The sequence below is a fragment of the Ceratotherium simum genome, chromosome 21, assembly GCF_057802395.1.
Source record: "Ceratotherium simum simum isolate JZ-2026a chromosome 21, ASM5780239v1, whole genome shotgun sequence".
NCBI classification, from domain to species: domain Eukaryota; kingdom Metazoa; phylum Chordata; class Mammalia; order Perissodactyla; family Rhinocerotidae; genus Ceratotherium; species Ceratotherium simum.
Window position 1 is genome coordinate 38,513,341 of NC_141920.1, and position 20,128 is coordinate 38,533,468.

The 20,128-nt window shown below is 40.9% G+C and overlaps 1 long non-coding RNA gene across 1 annotated transcript in view; it reads right to left on the reverse strand.

Moving 5' to 3' along the window:
* Window positions 1-540: 540 nt before the first annotated feature.
* The window catches only part of LOC147914287 (uncharacterized), a 32,397-nt gene continuing 12,809 nt past the window's right edge, over window positions 541-20,128 (reverse strand). Inside the window, exons 2-4 of the long non-coding RNA XR_015555522.1 lie at window positions 11,838-11,926; window positions 3,808-3,873; window positions 541-1,543 (exon numbers count right to left, since the gene is read on the reverse strand). This is a non-coding gene — a long non-coding RNA (uncharacterized LOC147914287). The remainder of the gene's footprint in view (window positions 1,544-3,807; window positions 3,874-11,837; window positions 11,927-20,128) is intronic.

Here is a 20,128-nt window from a genome sequence, read left to right on the forward strand (position 1 = left end):
GATTCTTGACAAACTGGAAATGACAGTCTTCTCAAAATGATTTTTTGTGTGTGTGTGAGGAAGATTAGCCCTGAGCTAACATCTGTCACCAATCATCCTCTTTTTGCTGAGGAAGTTTGGCCCTGGGTTAACATCCGTGCCCATCTTCCTCCACTTTATATGGGACGCTGCCACAGCATGGCCTGACGAGCGGTGTGTCAGTGAGCATCTGGGATCTGAACCCCGGGCCGCTGCAGCAGAGCCCACGCACTTAACCACTACGCCACCAGGCCAGCCCCCTCAAAATGATTTTGTAAATGTCCTCTGAGAGAGAGAGTAAGAAAAAACATTCCTAAATTTTTTTTTTTTAATTTTAAAAGTGAATATGAAGGGAGATAAAAATCAAGAACAAATGAATGTAAAGTATGATGGGCAAAGGACTAACAGATGACATGCAAAACACATGAGACACTTCTTAATACCCCAAAACTGGGAAGAATCCAAATAAATGTCTATCAACTGATGGATATGTATTATATCCATAAAATGGAACACTATTCAACAATAAAAAGGAACAAAGAACTGATACACATTACAACATGGGTGAACCTCAAATATATGCTAAGTGAAAGAAACCAGATGTAAAAGAATACATATTGCATGATTCCATTTATATAAAATGTCCAGGAAAAAGCAAATTTATAGAGACAGAAACCCTTCATTTTTCTTCACCAGGATTTCTGACTCACTTATTATCCTTTTGCAAGTACTTTTGAAAGTCTTCTGAGGGGCCTGCTTGGAACATGGTGACATGTATAAACAAGCAAGGAAAAAATGGGTGTGTTCTTATGGTTTCTGAGTTATAGAGAGACAGAGAGGCAAATATAGAGTAGGAGTGAGAGGGGGGAAAGGGAGGCAGAGTATTTGTTATTATTTATCTCTTAAAGTCCAATAGGAAAAGGCATTGTCTCTCTGTGCTCCAAAACTCCATCCTTTTAGGTATACGGGAAAAAATGTGTTTTATCCTACCCTCATTATACCCATATAATCAGTTTGACTACCTTCCCTAATGCTAACAGCTTGTGTTAGGGAGGAGGGAATTTTTCTCTGAAAGATGCCAATAGTTTGCCTGACTGCATTTTTCCTCTTTATCTTTCTTTGGGTAGACACTGCCTCAAAATGCTAGATTTGCTCCACTTGGAATAGTTTCATCTGGAACAAACATATGGTCCTTTGGCTCAAAAAATGGGACATTCAGGACTGGCCACACCTTTGGATTCAGTAATCAAAACAGCCACATTTAATCTGGGCATGACTCAAGAAGCTGTGCTTCTGCTTCCTTCTAAATTCATCAAGGACTGACCTTAAGGCATACCACCTGGAAGTTTCTTCCAATGACTCCCAGTCTTGGAGTTTAGGAATTGAACCAAATTGATTTCCATGCAATGTCCATAGATGGAGAGTTCACTTTCTGTTCAAGTCCAATTGAGTCCAGCGTGTTGACATCCGGGACTGGGACCAGGACCTTGCATGCACCCAATAGTTAAGAAGAGAACTCCCTATCCTAAAAAAATAAGGACAAAAAAACAGTCTTTTCTTTGAAGTATTGTGTAAAAACCTCATGGGGTGGTTGTAAGGATTTGTGAAATATTAAAGATCTCTGAGTTTGGAGAATTGGCATTCTAATAGTACAACATTCTGCTCTTTTTTCCCCCCTCTTTTTCTTAACAACCCTGTTACATGACCTTCTAAAGGCTTTGTTCCCTTAGGAAACATTAGATGATTTGCAATAGTCTGTAATAAAACTTGGAAAAGATAGCCACAGCACTAGTTCAATAATCATGAGAATTGCTTTTAGTTGTAATTTTCCAACAAATTGTTGATATAATTAACTGTAAACCCTGGAATAACGCTTTGACCTAGAGTCTCTTCATGTGTCTGTGGTGTGGGTTCAGCATTCCTGCTGCTCGGTTCTCCTTAAGCCTTGCCATTTAGTACATATATGACCTTAATCTCTAAACTGGCCTCATAGATATAGACATAAGCATTATGGCCTTATTCCCAGAAGTGCAGATCCTTTCTGGATGGAACTTCACCTTCAGCTCCAAGAACTGTGATCCCACCTTCTTCCAACTGACACAAGATCAGCCTGTTTGCACAGCGAAGGCCTGTTCTTCAGTGGATGCTGTAATTGAAGTTGCCTATTGGTGGAGTCAACATTCCAGTGTTCTGTGATGACTGTGAGCCAGCATCTGTCAGCTGATGGCAACATCTCTGTGGGTTTCTCACAGCTTTGCCATCCCCTGTCACTTCTTCATCTCACATAAATTCCCCTACACCAGGGCCCCAAAAGATGTTATTCATCAAAGTGGCCTGTGCTCCCACCTATAGAGACAGATTGCTTTCTTGGTAAGAGGTAGCCACCTTGGTTGGGTCCTCAGATCTCTGGAAGGGAGACTATTTCTCCCTGTCTTTTTCTGAGCCAAGTGACTTCTAAATAAGATTTTATTTCCTTCTTTCGAGTTTTCATTGTCCTCTTGGCAATCAGACAGAGCATTGCCTGCCCACTGGGTACCTTTATAGAGAATAAATAAAATCTGGCTATTTTATGAAAAACAAAAAAAGCTGAGTTGCTTGAGGGATTTCTAAAGCAAGAGCTGCTTTTACGAGTCAGGAAGAAACACAGATATTAGTTTGTAATGAAACCAGAAACTTGAGGGTCATTCAGCCTGAGGCTGCAGATCCCCATAACAGTGCTTGTTTTAGAGACAACACACAATTTCAGTCCTAGAGATACAGAGAAAGAGAAAATAGCAAGAAAAAGAGAGCAAGAGAGCAAGGAAGAGGAACAGAGGAGGAAGAAAGAAGGCAGGGTGGAAGAAAAGAGTAAGAAAAGAACATGAGGATTTCTCTTTCCCAATTTGCTCACAGTAGGTGTTGACAACATTTCAGGTAATCTAAAAAGGTTGAACAAAAATGTATTAAGATGAGTTTGGGTGCATCCTTGGTGCACAGAATGTTCCTGTGTGTTAATCTGCATAAGAAAAACATAAATCGCAAGAGCAGCATCTTGGTAGCTCTGTATACCCAGGAGTGTTTGCACACTGATTAAACGGCACCTATGCCACCCTAGTCTAGTGCTTTTGATCAGGTTGAAAGCTCTAATGTTGCCTTACTTTGGTCTTAGTCTTGATCCTGGGGGAGAACCACAAGGACCCTCTTTCTGATGATGTCAGAACAGAATTTCCAAATATTTTTCCAACCTCACTCTGACATTTTGCCCACCTTTTTTGATCAGCTTTTTGGGTCAAGAAATTAAAGAAGCTTTTAGTGAGTCTGTTCTCCTTGAATTGAATTGGTTTGCCATTGTGGTCCCTCAATATTTGGTGGCAGCTCTGATGAACAAAAACAATAGGCTTTCTTCCTCGGCTCTCCTCAAAATGCCTTAACAGGAAACATATTCTGCATTCCCCATGTGCATGTTTTCAGTGCAAATCTTTATTCAATCTTAATAGAGAATTTAGGCCAAGGGCTCCTCCATGTTCTAAGGGTGTTACTGATGGGAACACATCCTTGGAGGACCTTATGGATGTAGAGCCCTTAGGGGGCTTTTGGGAGAAGAACAGCGCCCAGGTCCCAAGAGGGAGAGAGAGAGAAAGAAAGAGAAAGGAAGGCAGAAGAAGGAGAGATAAAGAGAGGGAGGGGAAGAAAAGGGAGGGAGGGAGGAAGGAAAGAAGAAGGGAGTGAGGGAGGGAGGGAGATTGAGAGAGAGAGAATAGAATTCCTTAAACCAATCATTAATCTTTAGGAATTCATGTGTGTTCTTACCTTCACTGCCCAGACAATAAATTCCATCCTGTTCCAACTGATAATCTGAAGGGAAGACTCTGCCAGCTGGGCAAAAAAGGGGAGAAACACTTCATAAATTCTTTGTTGCAGCCAAAACTTGTACCTTCTCTGGATACCAGGGTCATTCAGGGTCATATTACTTCCTGTTCATTTCTGAGAAATGAAATTCCTCTAGATTCTTTCTCTTTGGCTCCACCTGAAAGCAGGTGACGAAACAAGTCCTCCTCTCTTTATTTTGCCCAATCACTGCTTCAACTAGCCCACTTTGCAGCAGAGAATCTGGGCACCTCAGCCTGCAGCTTGGCAGCCCACATGCTCTGATGCTGTTAGTCTTGGAGGCTTTACCCCACAGAACCATCCAGAGAAAGCTCTGCCATCCTCTGGAGTGGGCTTATGCTACTTGAACACTGGGATTAGAGAGTCATGTTTTCATGTTGCCATCTGTTAACTTCCATCACACAGTTTGACATGTGTGTTGGGAGCCAGGAGCCACTTGGGAGCATTGGGGCAGAGGAGCCATCTTGGCCAAGGAGACCTGTAACACATGACTGCTGCCCTGTGTCTTTGCATAAAGTTAGATTGACAGGGGCATAAGAGAACAAAGGAGAAGCCTATTCTCTACTGTCTAAAGAAAACACAAGCTACGAAGCTTGTTAAGTTTTCCCCACGACAGCCTAGAAACGGTACGCACATTTTTACCAGCATGCTAGGGCAAAGATTCATTAGATGAAGTGTTGCTTCCTAATGTAACCCAGGTCTCCCTTTAGGAGATCCCGAAAAGTTGTATAGAAAATGGGGAAGGCCATGAGCAAAACATGAAGTGACTGATGTTCTCCTTTGGCTTCCACACATTTTCCTTCTAGCTTCGGCCTCCACTCCTACTTCTGATCAAAATTCCAGGGCTTATAAAGAGCTGGTGTTCAGCTGGGATTAGGTCAGAAGAACAAAACGCTGAGTCATTACAGCAATGCATTGAAGCTGGCTTTGAGGCTTAATTACCTCCACTCAGACCTGCGTTTAAGAGAGAAAGCTTTTAAGCCACGTTAATCTGTAACAGTAGCATAGCAGTCTGTGCCAGATGTAGAATCTTAAATCACATAAATCAAGTCATAAAGAAGATTCCTGCCTTGGTCTCCCTAGAAGGCCAGTCTTGATCAATATCTCAAGTGTCATTTTTAGAGCTTCCCATGTGGTGAAGCGTTGAATAATTACTACCAGCTTTGAGGGCTCACTACTTCTCCTTTGAAAACACAACACATTGCACCCCCAGACCTGTGGGACTTGAAGAGCTCCAGAGACCTGGAGATAAGGGTGACATCTTCTTCCTGCCAACTTCAGTGCAATCTTCAACAGTTGGCTCCATATGGACTAAATAATTCCCTTACCATACTTCTCTCTCAGGTTCCCTTCCCATTTCGTCTTGAAATCAGAGTACTAGAATGAGCCAGTCACCCAATGCTTCCCGACTAAGGCAACCTCTTAGAATTTCTAAGAGCCAAAAGAAATTCAAATATCTCCCCATCAACAAGCAGACTTCCCAATAGAATTTCAAAATTAAAATGAAAGTGGTAAAGATGGGAATGCTGCAATCTCACCTCTAGCATGAACAAAATGCTAATCAAAATCTCTTTGTGCTGCTCTGCTCGTCTTCAGATAGAGCTTTTGAGCTAATGTTTACTTCAGGGCATCCTAACGTTGGGGGAGGGAAGGGAGCTCCTGCCCTTCTTTTTTGTTTAAAGCCATCCTCTCCAACGACACTGCTTATGAAAATAAGTTTCTAAGTGAACTTCCCATATTATATTGCAGTAACCTAGGGTGAAATTTGATGTTTGGTGTGTTGGAAAAGCATGCAACCTTAAGACAATGTGGCAGTTGCTAGAAGCAATATGAGACCACAATTTCTTAGGCATTGCCAGTAATCACCCATTAGCAGACCAAGTTGTTGGGTTCAAGTAGAGAATGCTTTAGTTATATCTTGTATATCAAGAACAGACTTAGTTTGTGTTCCACGTAAAAGCAAAACAGCCCAGTGTTCCAGATAGTTTTCCAAATGGAAGTGAAGAAACCATGGAAACATCTCTATATCCAGTACCTTAGCTTAGACCTTTTTAACTGGAGCATAGGTCAATGAGGCTGGCATTCTCCCAGTGAAAGGATGGTGCAAGGTTTGGACTACATGCCCTTGTGTTAATTTTAGCAGGAACACTTTCCATTAACGGGAAAAGTTTTATTCTCATGATATGTGCATAGTTAAAATTCAGTGCTGACTCTGCCTTGTCCTTTTTTCAATGGGTCAATGTGTCAATTATTCCCTCCTAATGCCTTCTGGGTTTGGGAAGTGTTCAAACTATCTTTCCTTCCTGCTGCAATTAGATTTTGCAATGAACACATGTAAAGGCCTGCCTAGTGATTCTAAGATTTTCTATTTTTTCTCGGCCTATCCTGACCTAATGATACTTCTGGTAACTCAGGAGCCTTCATTCCCCATATGTCTCCTTTTCTGGAGATAAAGGGAAGGCTTCTCATTCTGCTTCCAAACCTTGGGGCTGGAAGATATCCCCCAGGTTAAACTCCTAAGACAGACAGCCACTCTGAGAAACATGACACACGTTTCTTCCAGGTCTTCCAAGGGTTTCCCTTCAAAAAAAAAATAATAATCCTCTCTATCTATGACTGTCAGGTGAAGGACAAAAATAAGAGGAAGTGATATACTAACACTCTTGTTCCTTTAGCCCAACATAACCAATCCTTTTGGCATTAAAAGGATAAGATAAAATGTTTTATCCTGTTCCTTGCCTCTGGGAAACATATGTATTTTAACAATAGCATGTTGCCTTCTTATCCCCTGTCCCAGCTTCATTGTTTCTCCTTATATACCCTTGCTATCAAACATACTACAAATTTCACTTATTCATCTTGTTTCTGTCTCCCCCACTAAGTTTTAAGTCCTGTATTGTCAGTGCTGTCAAGTCAATGCCAACTCCTAGTGACCCTGTGGACAGCAGAGCAGAACCCTGGCTGGTGTTTTTGCTCCATCCTTTCATCTTCTGGTGCTATATCAGACAATGCTCTGCTGCAACTCATGGGGTTTTCATGACCAGTTTTTTTGGAAGTGGGTGGCCAGGTCCTTCTTCCTAGCCTGTCTAGTCTGGAAGCTCCGCTGAAACCTGTTCACCATGGGTGACCCTGCTGGTATTTGAAATACCAGCGGCATAGCTTTCAGACTCACAGCAACACACAGCCGCCACAGTATGACAACTGACAGACAGGTGGTGTGGTTCCCTGACCAGGAAATGAACCTGGGCTGTGGTGGGGAGAGCATGGAATCTTAGCCATGAGACCACCAGCCCTGAGAGGGTGATGATTTTCATCTGCTTTGTTCACAGCTGTACACTCAGTACCTAGTACAAGGCTATGGCACATAATATGCTCTCAATAAATATTTGCTAAATGAATGAATCTCATGATGCTGACCATCAGATGTGATATCAAGTAACCAGCAGTCACCTGCTGCATTTCCAGCACCAGGCTGAGTGTTGAGAACGCCAAAGATGTGTGAGACCTCACACCTTGAGGCATCCACCTTTTAGATCCAGATAAGAGTGGATCCAACTCTAATTCCTTGCTTAGAAGAAGTCTCGTTATCATTTCTCCTAGCTCCTAGGGAGAGGGAGGCCATATTCTCATGGTTGCCCCTCACTCCGAACCCTGCCTTCTACCTTGGTCTTCAGTAATCCTGACATATCCCCATGCTGAGCCACAAGGATCCAGGTTTTGCATAATTTTACAGTCACCCAGAAAGTGTTAATGGAAGTTTAAGGAGATAATTCATGAAAGCCAAACAACCTTAAGTTAAATTTTAAAGATAGCTGCTCTGGACAAATCATTTGGAAAATTTACCCTGTTGTTGGAGAATCCTCCGATTTTTCCCTTCTCTTGCTCCCCGACCCTAAATGCAGCTCATTTTCATCCTTAGATTTCACCTATGCCTGCTGTGTCCTTGACTGTGAATCTAGGGCCTCTATGAAGCCACCTTCTCTGAAGCAATTTATTAAGACATTTTCATAAAAAGGAAAGTTCTTCCCTAATAGGAATTCTTATGTCAATGGTTAAGATAATAGTTTTGTTCAGCCTACTACAAGCTAATGGTAGAAAGAGCAAAGGACAGAATTCCAGTGCCTGGGATTAGTTAGAACACGGATGGGGAAGAGAAGGAAAGTTAGGGTATACAGCTCAAGAGATTAGTGGACAAGACATGAATGGAATTGCCTGTAGTTTCTCTTTATTTAGTACCCAGTGCTCAAGAGTTGCTCAGGAATCTACGTTGTAGCATCCCACCAAAGCCTGAGCTTCCTTGTTCTCTAGAACGTTTTTCAATTTTGTTGGCTCAGGTTCCAATTTAACATCTGATAAAACAACAGCAAATAGTCATTTTAAGGATGAAAATTTCAGACACAGTAGTAGATGTACACTGGAGATTTTTCCTCCCTGAGGATTTCTCAAAGAATGGTTTTTGGTGTCTAATAAAACAAACCACATAGACATTGATGGAACCCCTTTAAAGAAGTCTGCTTCCTGCTTCATGCAAGTAAATTACGTTATCAAGTAATCCCAGAAAGCAGAAGTAGAGGACTGGGGAGAGTAAAACAGGGAAAGATGAGAGCCAGAGGGCAACCGAGTTTTTGTACCACTGGAACAATCTGAGGAGTCACGTAGAATGCACCTCAGAATTGTTCAACTCAGGAACACAAGAGAGGGGCATATAAGCACTGGCTTCCTTCTCTCCATTGGTCAAGTATTACCCCATGAGATGTTAACTCCCTTCCATTCCAGGCAAGAAACCAAGAGAGACTGACAGTGTAGTTAAAGTGGAGTTCTGCCATTTACAGCTGTGTGAAGCATATAGCCATGGCAATGCATGGAATAAAATATGGGCTAGGGAGATATGAGGGAAGGCACAAGAGGTGTCCCATACAAAGGGAAAAATCTAATGGCACCTTCACCCCAGGAGAATTAAGCAAATAAAACAAGAGAGCAAATTTATTTAACTATTTCATATATATATATTTATATGTATATGTGTGTGTATGTATGTAGTACACATATATATACACACACACACATATTTAAAGAAAAAGAATGCTGAACTACCAGTTCCAGTAACGATAGATCAGATTCATATAAACTGTCTGCTGAGGACACTAAAGAAGTTAGTTGAATTACCAAACACAAATGAATAAACAAAAATGTCTTAAAAGCATCAAAGACCCCAGAAGATAGGAAAAAACTAATTTTTGAAGAAGACAAAACCCAGTGATGAAAGCATGGTTAATCAAAGCTCCTAGTCTTGAGCACATGTTTTTTGATCCTAAGAAAATAGCCAGTTCAGGGCCGGCCCTGTGGCTTAGTGGTTAAGTGCGCATGCTCCGCTACCGGCGGCCTGGGTTTGGATCCCGGGCGCACACCGACACACCACTTGTCCAGCCATGCTGAGGCCGCGTCCCACATACAGCAACTAGAAGGATGTGCAACTATGACATACAACTATCTACTGGGGCTTTGGGGAAAAAAAAGGAGGAGGATTGGCAACAGATGTTAGCTCAGAGCTGGTCTTCCTCAGCAAAAAGAGGATTAGCATGGATGTTAGCTCAGGGATGATCTTTCTCACAAACAAAAAAAAAAAAAGAAAATAGCCAGTTCAACCTGAGCTGAAGTTTTCACAGCCCCACAGGGATGGGGGCAGAAATCAAAGCCTAGACTCCACCAAGGGTGGGAAACCTGAAAAACCACCTCTCCTTGAGCAAAGACATGAGCTCCATTTCCTCAAATGGGCATAACCCAGTAACAATGGTCCTCCATCAAGTACTTCCTTGAATCTGGTGATGTGGGGGGGGCAGGGTGGGACCTCAGGCCTTAAACAAACTAAGGCTGTCTGGGGCTAGTGGGCATCCAGGGTCCTCCCCTCCTTATTTCTTTCTATGGAGAAGTCGTCATTATTCTAGGACTCAAAATATTCCTGCAATATGACCACCATTCAAAAATATACTGCCAGAAAAAGAAGAAAAGAAGGCTCATTAAACAAGCAGATATAACATGTAGTAGAAACAGATCCACAGGGACTCCAGTCATGGAGAATACCATATACAAGCACAGAATAGGAACTGATGACTGATCAGTAACACTAACAATGGTCAAGCAAATTAACTCTGCACTTGAAACCTTTAGTAAGAAATTGGAAACTATAAAAAGGGATTGATAGATTCTAAGTATTTTAAACTTCTGTTAGGATTCCTTCTTTATCACAGGAAATCCTTAAAATTATGTATTTATATTTTTAAATACATGAGAATTTATTGTTTATACTTCCATTGTTGATTTATATTTTAATTGCCTCATGGTCAAATATGGAGATCTCTATGATGTCACGCCTTTGAAATTTGTTGATACTATGACCTAACATATGGTCAATTTTTTAAAAATGTTGCATGTGTTCTTGAGAAAAATATATAGTTCCTAATTTTTGAGTTATATAACCCCGAGTGATTTTGTTATTAATTTGTTTGTTCAGATCTTTAATACATATTATTAATTTTGTTTGTTTGATTAGTATATATCTATTTGTGGTAAATTTCCTCTCTCTCTCTCTCTTAATCTGAAAGTGCCTTTATATTATGCTTATTCTCAAAAGATCTTTTTTGCAAAATTGAAGGCTTTTTCTCAGAACATTTTGAAGATATTATTACAATATCTTCTGGCTTCCAGGGCAGCTAATGAATAGTCATTATTAGTCTAATTTTGATTCCCTGGTTGGTGATACATATTTTCTCTCTGCTTTTCAAGGTCTTCTAATAATCCTTTCTTTTTGCAGTTTCAATATTTGTGTGGATTTACTTTTGTTAATCCTACTTGTATAAATTCTGATTCCTCTATTCCTCTATTTGTGTATGTATGTCTTTCACCAATTCCGAAAATTTTCAGCATTATCTTTTCAAATTTTACCCTCTCCTCCATTCTTTATTTATGTCCTTGTAACACAGGTTAGACTTACCTATTAGATATATTTATTCCATCACCCATACCCTTCACTTCCTTTTACTATTTGTCTCCTTTCTTTTCTGTGTTGCAGTCTTAGTAATTTCATCATATCTTCCTCACACTAATTCTCTGTTCAACACTCTCTAAACTATGTTTAAAACTTACATTCAGTGTTTTAAGTCAGCAATATTTTTTCATTTCTAAACATTCTGTATAGTTTTTTAAATCTCTTTGATTACTATTGATATCTTGTTGCTTACTCCTTTTAAAAAATAATTCCATCATTTATATCTTTAAGTATTATATAATTTGAGAGATTTTTTGGGTTTTTTTTTCCAACTGATAGCTTCGATATTGCCATTCTTCAGGCATCTCAATTTCTAGTTTGTTTTTTGTGCTCTCTCACACGGTAGTTTGGTTCCTTGTTTAATCTTATTATTTAATCTTGATCTATGGAAAACTAGGGGTTAAATTGAGGATGCCTTCCTTCAAAGGAGCATTTCCTCTTGTTGGTAACCATTACAATCCTCCCTTCCAGGTCCCCAACTTAATTCCCGGCTCTCAGTTTTAGTGTACCTACGTTGCTTCAAGTCTCCTGACTGCAGCACTGATATGGCATCTGCCTTCAAGGGTATTCCACCCCTTACCTTTGTTGAAGCAGTATGAAACTGCACCTGTGACAAATGGTAAGGAAGTACCATAAGGATCTCTATTTGGGAACATGTTACTTAGTGAAGTCAGAGAAGATTCTCTGAGGAATTAACTCTGAGCTGATCTCTGATGAAAAATTAGGGGTGAATTACATAAAAAAAAAAAGTGAAGAGGCAGAGTTTAGGGTAGCAAAAACCACATATACAAGTGCCCTGTGGCTAGAGGGAGAGTGACAAGCATGAGGAATTAATTTATTTTCCAACTTTGGTTGAGCCCTTGTAAGTTATGTGCAAACACTGTGGGAGACACTTAATGGATCTTACCTGCTATGGGGTTGCCAGAAATCTGAAAGAGTAACAGGAGCTGGAATTATTCTGGAAAGTTCCCAGATTAGAGGGGGTGGTAAGTTACCCTTGGAAGGAAAAAAAAAAAAGTTATTCCAGACCAGAACAGCAGACGATTAAAAGTCAAAGTTGGAAATGGGCACCCTGGATGCAGAGAGAGAATCCAGGCAGCTCTGTTCTAAGGCAGCGCTCCTCACACGTTAATGTTCAGGTCAGCTGGGATCTTGTCAAAATGTACTTTTTGACTCAGTAGGTCTGGGATGTGTCCTGTAATTCTGAATTTTTCACCAGCTTCCAGGTAATATAGACACTGCTAGTCTGGGAAACACTTCGAGAAGCAAGGGGGTAAGGAAATTATTGAGTGCTCACCAGAAGTAAGAACAAACCTGGATAAAACAAAATCATACCCTGTGCATCTGCAATACTGGGATAGGAAAGTTGGACCTGAGCCCTTTCACTGAGCTCTAAAATGCTAAAACTTTAAATAACCTGGGAAAATTATTAGTATATAAACGTCTAGCCCCATCTACCAATTCAGAGTTTTTGGGAGGTGCGGCTCTGGCCACCAGAGCATAAACAACTCTGTGGGCGAGTCTAATGCACAACAAAGTTTGTGAACCACTGTAACTAGGCAACTAGAAACCAGATAAGATTGTGCCTGGGGTGGTGAAAGGATGAAAATGTTTTAGGAAACAGTCTGGCCAATAGGACAGAGGGAGTACACAGGCAGAGAGAAAATCATTTAAGAAGGCTAAAGCAAGGGCTGCTTTTTGATGCTTTTATAAGCTCAGAGCCAACACTCCTCCATTTAATCCTAGTACAATTCCCCCTTTTAAGACCCAGCTTTGTCACATGGTCTTAGCTCTAGCCTTTCACTTTACTGTGAGTTTATTCAGAAATTGATTTGAAAGAAGAGCATGCATGTGCCCCAAGGTATGTTCGATGTTTAATATATATTTTTGGTTGAATTTTCAGATCATAGATGAAGGGTTTCATCAAAGACAAGGTGTCATTATTGTTTTCAAAGTGTAGCTCAGATAAAATGCAGGAGGCTGAATCCACTAAAGGACCCAGCAAAAAAACAAAACTATTTCTTTGCAGGTACTCTTGGCCTAAAACTTGAAGGAATTTAAGAAAGGAAACAAAAGTTTTCTCATACAAATCATTTATGTGAGTCATCAACAGGCTATTAAGTGATTTTTCAAATCAGCTAAGTAGGTAGTCACTTAAAATACACACACACACACACACACACACCTTTTAATTCTAATTCAGCATAGCAGCTTCTGCTATATTCAGCTTTGTTTTTCCTTAGGTAGCTGGTCCTGTTGTTGTACGGATTTGTTTCACCAAATATGTTGTTGGGGCAACCCAAGAGGAGATTAAGAAATTGGAGATGCCTGTCATTAGTCCTTGACATCTTAGGCCTCACTGATCTTTCCTAGGTCAGAAACAGAGAATTTACTACTTTCTGCCAAAGCACGATTCTATAAGAAATCAATATGCTAAAAAGAATACATCGTTCAGGCAACACTAATATTAAAATGGAAAAACTCCAAAACTGAGTTTACCATGTCAGATCAAGAAGACCGCATGTAAACTTCCAGTAGCTTCTCTGTAATATGGTCATCTTAAGTTTGGGAAAGGTCAATCCAGGCTCACAATGAACTGGCATGTGAGAGCCCCTTCAGGCCTGTTGTGTCTTGCAGGCGTAGGGCTGCTTGATCACCATGAAGGATGGGCCAGGCCTGCCCTGCATGTTTATCCTGTTTGCAGTGGAATGCACTTTTACCATGTAGATATCAGCATTTCTGATCATTCTCCATAGGCCCTACACTCAAGCATCAGTACGTGTGGCTTTTGTAACACTTATAGGAATTGTTATTTTTTCTGAATTGCTGCCCTGGCTCTAAGATAGTCGTACACAATCTGTTTGGCAAACTGTTTCTACATTTGAATAATCTAAATAGAACAAATTATGTATATTAGTGTTATGTGCTCTGAACTGATATTTTGTTAGACTTCATTTTTATGTGCATTAGCTCATTTTTAGCTGAGAAAACATTTGTCTTCTGTAATGAACTGCCATGTCTGTGTCCCTCTGAAATTCATATGTGGAAATCCAAATTCCCAATGTGATGGTATTTGGAGGTGGGGCCTTTGAGAGGTAATTAGGTCCTGAGGTCCTTATGAATGAGATTAGTGCCCTTACAAAAAGGACCCCAGAGAGCCAGCTCACTCTGTCTCTGCCATGCGAGGACACAGCAAGAAGGCTGCAGTCTGCATCCTGGAAGAGGACCCTCACAGGAACCTGATCTGCTGGCACCTTCATCCCGGGCTTTCAGCCTCCAGAGCTGTGAGAAATACACTCCTAGCGTTTATCAGCCACCCCATCTGTGGTACTCTGTTAGAGCAGGCCTAGCTAAGACATTCTCCTGGGAAGCAGTTATCGCCCACAGCCTTACTAATGTGTGTCTAGGTTGTGTATGTTTCCTCCCTTCCCCTTTGTTCCCACCCTGCTCTCTTCACACCCCCATTCCTGATGCCTGGGTGATAGTTTACCTTTTTACTGTAAAATGACTTTGGTTTTTTCCTAATCTCAAATTTTTAATGAAGATAAAAGTACAAATGTCATAGAAGTATGACAAAGAGCAACTAGTCTTCAGATATTTGTGTGAATACTGACCTTATATTTAAACTAAAACACATAAACCAAATAATCTTTACGATATCTACATTTCACAGATGATGGAAAGTTTTACCCATCCAAAAATATCAGCCAGTTGATTGCAGAAAGCAAATATCCTATCACTCTAGGATATTCACTCTATTAGTAGTTTATCTTATTATTCTATTATTGCCAGATATGATTCATGTAATATTTGGGACATACTTATACAAAAAATGTATTCAAAGTGTATCTAAAATTCAAATTTAATTTGGTGTCCAGCATTTTTATTTGCTAAATCTGGCTATTACTAGGATGTACCACATTTGATAATAAAACCATTCTCAAATTTTACTTTGTCATCACTCACAAAAAAATATCAATTTTTTTTTTCTTTTCCATTTTCTTTAGCAAAAGCATACATGATGCCTCTGTTGCTCCTTCTTGGATTCCTTAAAACTCTATACCTTCTAAATCTAACAACTCCAAATGTTGGAAACCTTTAAATCAATTATTTTCCAATGGGTTTATTTCAGATTCAAACTACTGTTGAAGTGTTTTCTTTATTTGTGTACCAAAACTCAATGATTCTCAGATCTAGGCTTTCAGAAGGAGAAAATATGGTTGTCCTAAATGCTGAAGACACTGGGAATCCTCCTTCTCAGGAGCCTCCTAAGAATCACACATCTCAGTGCTGCTGGCAGATCTCGCCTATGGCCAGGTTCTTCTCCCAGTCCCTCTGATATACACTGTTTTCCACATGCTCCACGCACTCCTAAAACTCTGCTTGTATTTGGCTCTGGCTGAATTGGAAAGGCCTAGGGTGGCTGATTCACTGTTGTTGAGCTATAGCCTAGGTTATTTTCAAAGTTTAAGAGGAGTCATCCTCAGGTTTAGAATCACCCTCCATTCTTCTAACACCATCATTCACTCCTTTCCTTTATTTAGTTATTCAGTGCTCATTAAGGCATTGCACTTGTTCCGGGAAACCAGTAGTCCCAGGCTTTCAAACAGCTTACAGTCCAACATGGGAGAGAGACAAGTTGACCAGGAACAAAAATACAGAGAGTTAAGTGTTACTATAAGGCTCACACAGGTGTATTGGTAACATATAGAAAAGGCTCTCAACTTAGTCTTAAGGGGTCATAAAAGGGTTCCTTGGGAATGTGATTTCCTAGAGACATGAGGCATTGGAGAAGTGAAACAGAAGGAGTTGAATGTAGGGTGGGAGGAGGTAGTTTGCCCACTGAGGGCACTTCTTAGAAAAAGGGCATGAGCCAAAAAAAGTGTGGAGCTTTGGGTGAAGAGCAATGGGCCCAGCATGAAAAGTCCCTCGAGGTGTGAAGAGACCAGATATGCCGCTCTGCCTACTCCCAACTCCCCAGCCATGGCCCAATCAACTGGCCAAGGAAGAGGAGCTGGAAGATAGAAGTAGGCACTGACCTAAACAGGGTAGTTAGAGAAGTAAAATTTGGTGAAGAGCTAAAAGACTGCGAGCAAACAGATGGAGAGCATAGAGACTGCCAACAAGTAATAGATCGTAGGTGGACACACAGTCAGGTAAAGTAGTAGAAAGTAAGTTCTTACTGGAGAAAGCTAATGCCCAAAGGAGCTACAATTGTGCACCCAATTCCAGTGTGTGGGTTTTCTCCCCACACCAAGCAATTCTCTGACACCAGCTAGGGGTCCAACAATTAAACTCAATTCTGACACTATCTACCTGGAGACAGTGTCAGATCCCAAATGTCAAGGGCTCAGTACCACAAGACTGCCCCCTACCCCAACTGCAGAAGCCAATCACAAGTCCAGGTTGTTATTACCCGTTCTTCTGATGGACTGGCTATAAAATTGGAGGTTCTAAAGACTCCCTCCTTGGGTTCAATTAATTTGCTAGAGCAGCTCACAGAAATCAGAGAAATGGTTTACTTACCATATTACAGGTTTATTACAAAAAGGACTCAGGAACAGCCAGATGGAAGAGAAGCAAAGGGCAAGGTATGGCAGAAGGAGCCTGGAGCACCCTTGCTCTCTAGCCAGACCCACTCCCTGAATCTCCATGTGTTGGAGACAGGGAAAAGGCAGAACCAAAAACTGTCTCTCAAGCAGCAACAGATGCCTGACCACTCCAGGCAGCCAAGCAGTGGCCTAACCACGAGCGTGGTGCCTGGCCCACAGAAGATGACTGCCTGGCCCAGAGACTAACCAATCAATCCCCAGCTGCCCACTTCAACCACTGTAAATCAGCACCCCAGACCCCACCCAGGGCTGGTGGGTTGCTTTCTACCTCATCAGCCTGGCTGGCTTTCCTTCCTTAGTTTAATTCTAATGAGCCTGGCTTTTGTATCTCCATAAACTTGTATAATCTCTCCTGACCTGCCCTTGAATTCTTTCCTGCGCAAGGTCAAGAACCCATACTAAAGGCCAGGTCTGACCTGGGACCCCGATCCCACCTCATCTGGTATCATGTTCTCCAACCTGGAAGCTCTCTGAAGCCAGTCATTTTGGGTTTTTATGAAGGCTTCACTACATAGGCCTGATTGATTAAATAATAAGCCATTGGTGATTGAACTTAACCTGCAGCACTCTCCCCTCCCCAGAGGTCTGGGCATAGAGTGGGATTGAAAGTTTTAAACTTCTAATCACATGGTTGGCTTCCTTGGCAACCAGCCCCTATCCTTAGGTGCTTTCCAAAAGTCATCTCATTAACATAACCAGACACCTTTATTACTCTTATCACAGGAAATTCCAAGGGTTTTGGTAGCTCTATGCCAGAAAAGAGGACACAGACCAAATATATATATATATATATATTTTTTTTTTGGTGAGGAAGATCAGCCCTGAGCTAACATCTGCCAATCCTCCTCTTTTTGCTGAGGAAGACTGGCCCTGGGCTAACATCTGTGCCCATCTTCCTCCCACTTTATATGGGATGCTGCCACAGCATGGCCTGACAAGCGGTGCCTCAGTGCATGCCTGGGATCCGAACCCAGGCCGCCAGCAGCAGAGTGCGTGCACCTAACCGCTACATCCCAGGGCCGGGCCCCAAATATATATTTCTTATCATAAATCACAATATCACAGGAGCCCTGCAAAGAAACCACAGGTCCTAGGTCAAGTTTACTTGACAACACTTTTATGAGATCTGTTAGATACAAGCACATGTAAAGATGATTTTTCATGTGCAATCAGCTTTATTACACAGAAAACTCAAATATCAACCATTCAAGGTAATCTTAGAGTAAAATTTTTCCTCAAATCCCCTGGGGGTTAAAAAGAGTACACATTATTAGAGGTACAGATATTTTATGTTTATCAATTATAGATAAATTTAGTATATAAAAATACATTGCTATTTTTTCAGCCATATTCTACAAATAATATTTTAAATCAGTGACCCAACAATTAAAAGATATCACTAGTCTTCTGCTTTTGTTTTCAACTACCAAGAAACTCAGACTCAAGCAATTCATTAGGGAAGAAAAAAAGAAAAAGATTATCCACTTGAAGTTCCTAAAGAATCATTTGTTTATTCTTGGTCAGACAGAGCTGTATCTCTTTCTTTATGGAGCCTAGGGCCAGAAAGGAAGGTTCCAACTTTCCAACATTAAGGGAGGAGAACTGTAATTCCTGGATAACAATCCAACTGATTAGTTCAAGAAGATGACTGGAATCGCAAGAGATGGAGAAATGTGGGGTTTCTGGCCATAAAATTCTTTGCCAACACCAGCCCAACACACCCTGCTATGGGCATTCTTCCATGGCTAGACAGACTGACCAAGCAAGGGAGGCTAGGTGGCACAAAAATCGTCCACCTATAGTAGAATAGAGTGAGTGTATCACATATATTTGGCTTGCTCACAAACTGAAAAGATAAATAAATAAAACTCTTCATTGTTCATATTGCAAAAAGAAATCCAAAAAGGGAGTCTTGGCAAACCCAAAATACTACGAATATATGACACAATAAGTTGTAAGAAGTTCAAGTGTTTTAAGTGCAAAAATATCACCCTAATGCCTCTTGTTCCAAGGACAACTTGGAGACATGTTGCTTTAGGGGACAGGAAGACCACAATGAGCACACTGGAGAGCTAAAGGAAAACAGCCTCTCGTCTGCATGGCAGTCTACAGCCTGAGAAATGGAAAGGGCTATCAAGCACTCTAAAAAGCACAAGGTGATCCTGCTGGATTAGGCTTGTATCTTTAAAGTACAACTAAACATGACATAATTCTTCATCTTCTCAGGAGGTTCGGTTATATGTGGGGCTGGACAAATGGGAAGCTCTATATAGGCTCATCCGAAGATGCTCCTTACCAATAACACCTCCTTCAACTTCCTCCCACATAGCCTGAATTTCCTCCCCCAAGCTGCTCCTTTATATTAAGACACTGCCCCATGAAGATCCTCCTTTAAAATGCTAACATGTTTCCAAACTAGAGAATGTTATGAATGTGACTTTTTCTCTACAGGAAACAAAATATGTGTAGGATACCTGATTTATATTCCAATCTTTCTAAGAACTTTCCTTGGCGAGTCAGAAGTTAATTTAGAGCATCATCAGCAAATTATCCTTATACATTTTGGACCAGTATTTACAGCAGTCTGTACCCTACAGTACTTGATGGATTCATCATGTTCTCTGGCCAGAAACTCTCCAGTGGAGCACCTGTGCATGGATTCTTCTCGGTGCTGTCCAATCCAGAAGTGAGGCCAAAGGGAGGAGCAGTAGGGTCCAGAGGCTAGCATTTCACCCAGGGAAATTTTCTTGGCTGTGGATCAGCACAGAAGGACAGGGAGAAGGTGAGGAAGAGCAGCAGGAATGGTAACAGAAGCAAAAAGAGGAGGAAGGATAGCATCTAGGAATTGCTCAAAGAGCACAAGAGTACAGAAGTTAATAAAAGAAAAATATCAATGATGACAGAAACCAAAGATGTCAGAGGTTCATATTAATGGAAAGCCATCTTGAGAAATGAGAAAAAGCCCTGAATTTTGCTTTTTTTTTTTAAACTGGAAAACAGCCATTTCATGTTTCAAAAGAATTCTTCTTGAGAAATTAGTATCAGAGTTATTTCTACTGTGGTCCGAGAGTCACAACTTCTGAAGTGAGTAAAAAGAGCCTCTGGCTGAACAGTGACTAAAAGAAGAAAAAATCCATCACTTCTAGAGCACACTGGAAAGAATTAAAAAATGGGGAAATTTCCTCAGCCATTGAATTTCCTGCCGGATAGAATTACTTCTGCATCTTGGTCTTCTTCTAGGTGTCCTGACTAGTTGGGAGATAAAACAGTGACCATCTCTCTTTGGTAAAATGGCATATTGGACCAATCTAACTTGGAGTCTTGGATGATGGAGCCTAAAATCTCTAAGTCTGGTTACTCCGCAAAAGTCCAAAGGGAGTAGTTTTTCTTCATTTATTTCTGGTAATCCCCAGAGCATTGTAAAGCAACATGCTCATGTTTCTGTAATATACTTGACTTTTGCAGAGAAAGCAAAAGGTAGTTATCTCCTCAAAAAGTAATCTTGAACCTGCAGCTAATTCATTAGCCATCGAGATGTTAACAAAAAGAATGTCAAATTGTTGTTGTTGTTTAATCTGTAGGCCAT